Below are 6,702 nucleotides of genomic sequence, written 5' to 3'. Positions count from 1 at the left end.
TCACATCCAAACCTCCAGACGTGATGTGAAAACCTAGGAAGTCTACTTCCTTGGCGTGAAATAGGCATTTTTCTGGTTTAGCGTAAAGGAAGTGTGTGCGCAGCCGATTCAGGACTTCTCGTACATGAGTGACGTGATCTTGGTGTGATTGAGAAAATACCAAACTATCACCCCGATATACCACCACGTAGTTATCTATGATGTCGTGGAATATTTCATTCATAAACCTCTGGAAGGTTGCGGGTGCGTTACATAGCCCAAAGGGCATGACGGTATATTCGAAGAGGCCTTATTTGGTACAAAAAGCTGTTTTCCATTCATCCCCTTTTCGGATGCGTATGAGATTATACGCTCCTCGCAGATCGAGCTTGGTAAAAATAGTGGCATGTGTGAGACGATCTAGCAATGGAGTGATAAGGGTTATCTATTCTTGATCGTGATGTTGTTCAAACGGTGATAATCAATGCAGGGGCGAAGATCGCCTTCCCTCTTGGGTACAAAGAAAATGGGACTAGCTGCAGGAGACTCAGGGTCTGATGTGGCCTAAACGTAAAGAATGTTGTATGTACTCTTTAAGAATCAGGTCTTCAGATGCTGAAAGGAAGTATATGCGTCCGTGGGGCACAGGGACCCCTGGTTCCAGATCTATCGGACAATCAAAGGGACGATGCGGGGGTAAGTGTTCAGATGATTTTTTATCAAACACTTCCAAGAAGTCATGATATTGTGAGGGTATCTGGGCCGAAACCGAACCTACCACATGCCTAGGAGGGTCAACCTCCATCTGTGATTCTTGTAAAGATAAATGAGCTAATGCCCCGAGCGCTTGTGCTGGCGTCGTTGCCTGCTCTGGGGATAACAAACAATGTTCCTGACAATACAAGGATTCGAAAGAAATGGAGCTCAAGGACCAGTTAATGAGCGGATTATGTGTGCGTAACCAGGGGATACCAAGGATAATACCGTATTGAGGGGTAGTTATCAAGTCAAAACTAAGGGTTTCCTGGTGTGTGTCCTGCAATATGAGAGTTATGGGTGCCGTCTGTTGCCTAATAGGGCCCGAAATCAACGGAGAACCATCAACCGCTTGTGCAGGTTCTGGATGTTTTTTATTTTGTAAAGGGAGATTTAGGGACGCGGCCAAAGCACTGTCAACGTAGTTACCTGTTGCCCCTGAATCGATGACCAAGTGTACCTGGTGTTTAACGTGGTCAGAGGAAAACAAAAGTGCCGGAAGAAACAAAGGCCGGGTTGAATCCGACAATGAAGGGGCTATGTACGATTGTACTGGTAGGCTCGTCCGCGCCCCCTTATCTAAGGACGAGCCTTCAGAAAACCCGTTGTCTTTTGTTTGGGTCTTGGGTGGCATTCCTTGACAAAATGACCTGACACTCCGCAGTAAAAACAAGCATTAGCCTGTCTGCGTCGTTCTCTCTCTAAGGGTGATATGGGACTGCGTATTCCCCCTATTTGCATGGGTTCGCTTGTTTGTTCTGTAGAGTTCGAGCTTAGGGAAAATACCGGATTCGTTATCTTTGTTTCAGTCTTTCTTTCATTGAACCGGGCATCAACTTGTAAGACCAAGTCAACCAATTCAGGGTATTGAGTAGGTAAGGTAGGTATGACGGACAGGGCGTCCTTCAAACGTTCGCTGAGACCTTTATAGAACACAACTGCCTTTTTTTCTTCTGGCCAGGCAGTTTCGACAGACAGTTGGTTGAAGCGTGTTATGTATTCTATTAATGTGGTTTTTCCTTGGGTCAAATCTAGGAATTCGAGGTCCCGTGTTTGCGCTTTATGTCGTGTGTCAAAAACCTTAGTCATTTCTGCCACTAGTCTATCAAAATCATACAAAACGGGACTATTATTCTCCAACAGGGGATTTGCCCACGTAGCGGCAATGCCGCTTAAATGAGACAAAGTGAAGGCTGCCTTAGTAGTCGAATCAGGGAAGGCCTGTGGTCGACATAAAAAATGTAGCTTACACTGATTTAGGAAAGTGCGAAATTTACGTGGGTCACCCTGGAATTTCTCGGGGGCCGCCAAAGGAAATGGGGTGGGGACGTAGACTGGGGCTGGTGCCACTGCCCCTACAGGTGGTGCAGCCTGTTCGGGTGCATCTCCAAACTCCTCATCTGGTGGTAAGGCGTGTCTTTCACTTTGTATGGCATCTAACCGCTGATGAATAGCCGTGTTAGCGGCTGTCATGTCAGCCCTTAAGACAGTGATTGCTTGTACAAGCGCAGCCACCGGATCCCCGGCGGAGGTATCCATAATCCAGTGGTATACGGCTTCTCAGTCTGTCAAATCCTGAGGGCCACATGGATTAGTATACCTCCGTCCCCAAGCACCAGTCAGAGAGGGGCAAAGTACTCGCTGACCGGTTATTGGAGCCACAGGTGGGGAAAAACAGGAAACTCCAGGTCCCGGGTGGCTGCAAAGAAAATACCAGGTTAGCTAATGGCTACACGGTATTCACAACAAGCATAAACAAATAATAAGAAAGACCTACCCTGGAGGTAAATGATGAGTGACTTGAATCCAAGTGAGTTTTCCCCAATGGTCAGATGAGTAGTGCAGAGGGGATAACGGGACCACGGGATCTAAAGGGAGAGGAGAGGGCTTGATTGTAGGTGCACAGTTCTTGACAAAGTTCCAAGAGGTAACTGAAGGTTTATCAAGCGCCAAATCCAAAGGTCAATCCACAAACAATCCAGGAAAACAGTTCAAAGTTCAGATAATCCAGTAATACAGGTCAGAAGAAATCCAAGCGCCAAAATTTGAGGGTAATCCAGAAGAAAAACGAAGTCCAAAATCCAAGAAATTCGATAAGCATGAAGTTCAAAACACAGGAAATCGCTAAACGCCGAGAGATCAGCTGAGAAGCAATGTGTGCAAAGGCCAAGCCCCTTTTATTGCAGTCTTCCTGATTCGTTGGCCAATCGGGGACGGTTTCCTGGTCACATGATCTTTCACTTGGTCACATGATCCATTTTCCTGGTCACGTGATCTTTCACTTGGTCACATGATCCAGTGGTTTATTTGATGCCTGTTTCCTGGAAGCCATGTCACATGACCCCTTCTTTGTGACGAATCGCGTCGAGCGGGGGACCGCAGTATGGAGTGGTGATCTCCTCCGCGCTTGCAATCTCCAAGGCAATCCCCACTGCAGGCGTGGAAATCGACGCCAGGGATGCCTCAGAGTGTAGCGTCCCACTAACGATCGAGCAGAAGTGATCGCGGGAGGGGTCCATGTTTCTCTCCGCCGCCTGCATATCACCCGGTCGTGACTGGGTGAGTCTGAAAGCATGACAACCGTACACAGAGACTCCGACCCAGGCGAGGGATAGATTCGGACTTTCCCCCAGATGTCATTACCCGGGTCCACTTTTTCCAGACCAAAGAGGCTATTATGGCGATAAACTGCTCCCAGGATGACCTAACCTTCCAAGGGGCCCCCTTCAGATCTTCCAGGATCTAGCAATGAAAAGGATTTAGAAACAGAGAGCGATGAGGCCCTTGACCCTATTTCTTTGGGATCAACACGTCAGATACCAGTGGCTATTTCCTACTGCTTTACAATTCGCTTAGAAAGGGGTTCCCAGGACGAACGGCCATCTGGAGGACGCTGACTCGATCCTGCGCCCAGGCTCACCTGAAAAACAAGATGGCGCCTCTCCCGAGCAGCCGACTGGGGGCCCGGCGAAACTCCCTCCAAAGCCAAAGCATGTGGCCTGCACTAAGGTTCAGAAAGGCGAACTACGAAGTGAATCCCTGCTGAAGGGCAATGGACTAGGAAATACATAGCAATCACCTCCCGGGCCACCGATTCTTTCGCACCAGCGTTCTCCTTGCAATCAGATTAGTGACTGATAACATGCTTGGGGACACATAAGAATTAATCATCTGATAGGGGCTTAGCGCGGCCCATGCCTGACTCCAAGGTGGATGTCATCTAGATTCCCTTGGAGTACATTATGGACAATTTTAGCCGTGTTGCCTAAGTGACACGCCAACAAAGAAAAATCGGCCTGCCAAGAAGTTGTTGTTAACGCTTCCTGTTGGAAGTTTACGTTAAAACCCTGATTGCACTATAACGAGATAACAAACCCCCTGAATGGCAACTGATTTGCACCCAGCCCGGACCCCGCACCTAGGAGACATCGATGCCCAGGGGACACCCCCGCCGCACCAGAAATTGAAGTTTATTGTGTAGAATATTAAATTGAACTCCCCTCCAAACGAAAATCAGCATTGAAACGGCTTCAGGATATTGAAAGCTCAGTGGTGGAATTTATATGATCCCATGCTGAACGACATGTCGCTGAGGCACTCCCTGGCCACAGTGATTAGTAACTTTTTCCGAGAGAATCCGACTGAGGACACTTCCCCGGCTAACACATTGGATGCCATGAAAGCAGTAGTGCGTGGGGGCACTAATTGTGCATGGGGCGGCATTCCACAAACGTCAAGGCCATATGAATCTTGAGGAAGAAGTTTGGGAAGCTGAGGCCAAACACAAACGTCAAGGCTGGTCCCCAAGGACCCAGCTTGCCTTACAAACCGCCCGGAGGAAGCTGGAGGTCCACTAGGCGGAGGAAACAGCACACCTTCTGGCCAAAACAAAGTAAAGCTACTATGCCAGGAACAATAAAGCGAACAAATTGCTAGTGGGAAAATTGGCCAAGGCAAAAAGGAAGAACACTATAGTGGGCCTCCGCGACCTACAGGTCAGGATCCAGTACGTGGAGCAGGACAAACTTCACCTAGCAGCGGCCCATCTTTCAGAGAATGTCGGTGTCACCCCGAGTCCTAACGGAGCAACAAAGATACCTACAGGGTGCTGCCCTCCTACACCCCAAGGAACCCGATAAAGAGGCACTGGATGCCCCAATCATATGTGAGGAGGTCGAAGCTGCCATTAAGTCGCTCAAACCTAGGGCCCCAGGCCGGGACGGGTTTACAACCAGATTCTATTAATTATATTGCCCTCAATTAGTAGCCCCACTAACGGCCCTCTTCAATTCGTTGGTGTTTTGGGATCTATCACTCCGTCCATGCAAGAATCTATACCGATCCTCTCGCTTAAACCTGGCAAGGACCCCAAAGAAAATAGCTTGTATCGGCCCATCTCGTTGCTGAACATTGATGCCAACATCTACTCAAAAGTCTTAGCAAATAGCTTGGCGAATGTCCTGCCCAACCTAATAGACCCAGACCAAACAGGCTTTATAATTAGGCTTTCCTGTTATCAGGGAAATTTGATAAACACTGGAAAAACACCCCAGAAGAAAAAGTGCCTCTTTGGTTTAAACTGAAAAACACGGTTTCCCCTATCCCAGTGTGAGCAGGAATGGTACTAAGTTTGGTGGTGAAGGGCTGGATGTAGAGGGGGCTTGGCAGACAATAGGAAAAAGGCCCTATTACCACCATGAATGCTTGTTTGCTTTCTCCCATTGCTTCCCCTCCTGTCCCCTGACCTTATTCAAAAACACTGCACATTCAATGTTACATTGTTTTCTTTGTAAAACAAAATATTTGTATGTGATCAGAGCTATTTTATGGAATTGTAGACACATTTTAGCCATTATTGTGGTTGCAGATTCATGTCTTAAAATTGGCTAGCATTCCTCGAAATACCACTGACAAATATTTGGATTTAAAAACAATTGTTTAACATGGATTTTTCAGTGTCTATGGCCACAGATCCTCTGCGTATGTGTATCTGTCTGGAGGAGAGCTGAAAAGTTTCAGCTGCCTGTCTGCTTTAAAAGGAAAGCTATGTGAGGCTCCCATGTACGAGGCTCACGTGAGGCCACAGTGTCATGGTCACCTCCCAACCTCATGTGGCGCCCTAGAGCACACGCACACAGTGGCCTATCAGAAGCTGCAGGCCCCTTAATTGCTGCTTAGCACTTTCTTTCTTCAAGGAGAGTTTTTAAATTAGGAGCGATTTATGAATGATGGCTCATTTAAGGGACCATTGTTTTGAACAAGACGCTCTTAACCTTTTGTGTGAAGAAATGCAAATGGAAATTTCATTCTGAAAGCACACAGAAAGCACAAGTTAGTTGCCTAAATAATATTTAACACCAAAATGTGTTTATTTGTGTTACAATTTAATATTTTCAATACACCATAGATTAACCCTGAATTTGTCAAACACACACAGTAAACCCTTTCACACATAACATTTTGTTATAAGCCTTTCAAAACCCAAAGGACATTGATTGCCTTTTGCTGAGTTGCAATCCTGGAGACTGGTGCAGTTACTTTTCCCTGATTGTAGCTGTTTCTCAGGGCACAAGTAAAGGATACATGTGCATGGACAGCGTAACTTCTTTTCAGAGGGCGAACGCAACCCATTGTTTTTTTTAGGTTGGCATGCTTGCTCAAGTATTTGGCTACCGGGATTTTACCCATGTTGTCATGTTCCTAGTGCAGACATGTGCCCACAAGAAAACAAGCACTTGTCTCGTACTGGAATTTTGTTGTCCAGGGAATATTTCACTACAGATTGTTGGGTTTAAAAGGTAAGCACCTTTTATACTTTGCCAGCATATTTATTGGAATATTTCCTCTCTCAGGTTGTTTTTCAGGTGTACATTATTTTTCTTTAAAGTCCAATGCCCTTTTGTCTTGCCCACTTTCTTCTAAGGGGAAGGTCAATTGAACTATATTTGCATAAATCACTTTAAGATA

This window comes from Ambystoma mexicanum, chromosome 6q (genome assembly GCF_040938575.1).
Source record: "Ambystoma mexicanum isolate Mex_15411 chromosome 6q, UKY_AmexF1_1, whole genome shotgun sequence".
Taxonomy (NCBI): Eukaryota; Metazoa; Chordata; class Amphibia; order Caudata; family Ambystomatidae; genus Ambystoma; species Ambystoma mexicanum.
This window is presented reverse-complemented; position numbering follows the sequence as displayed.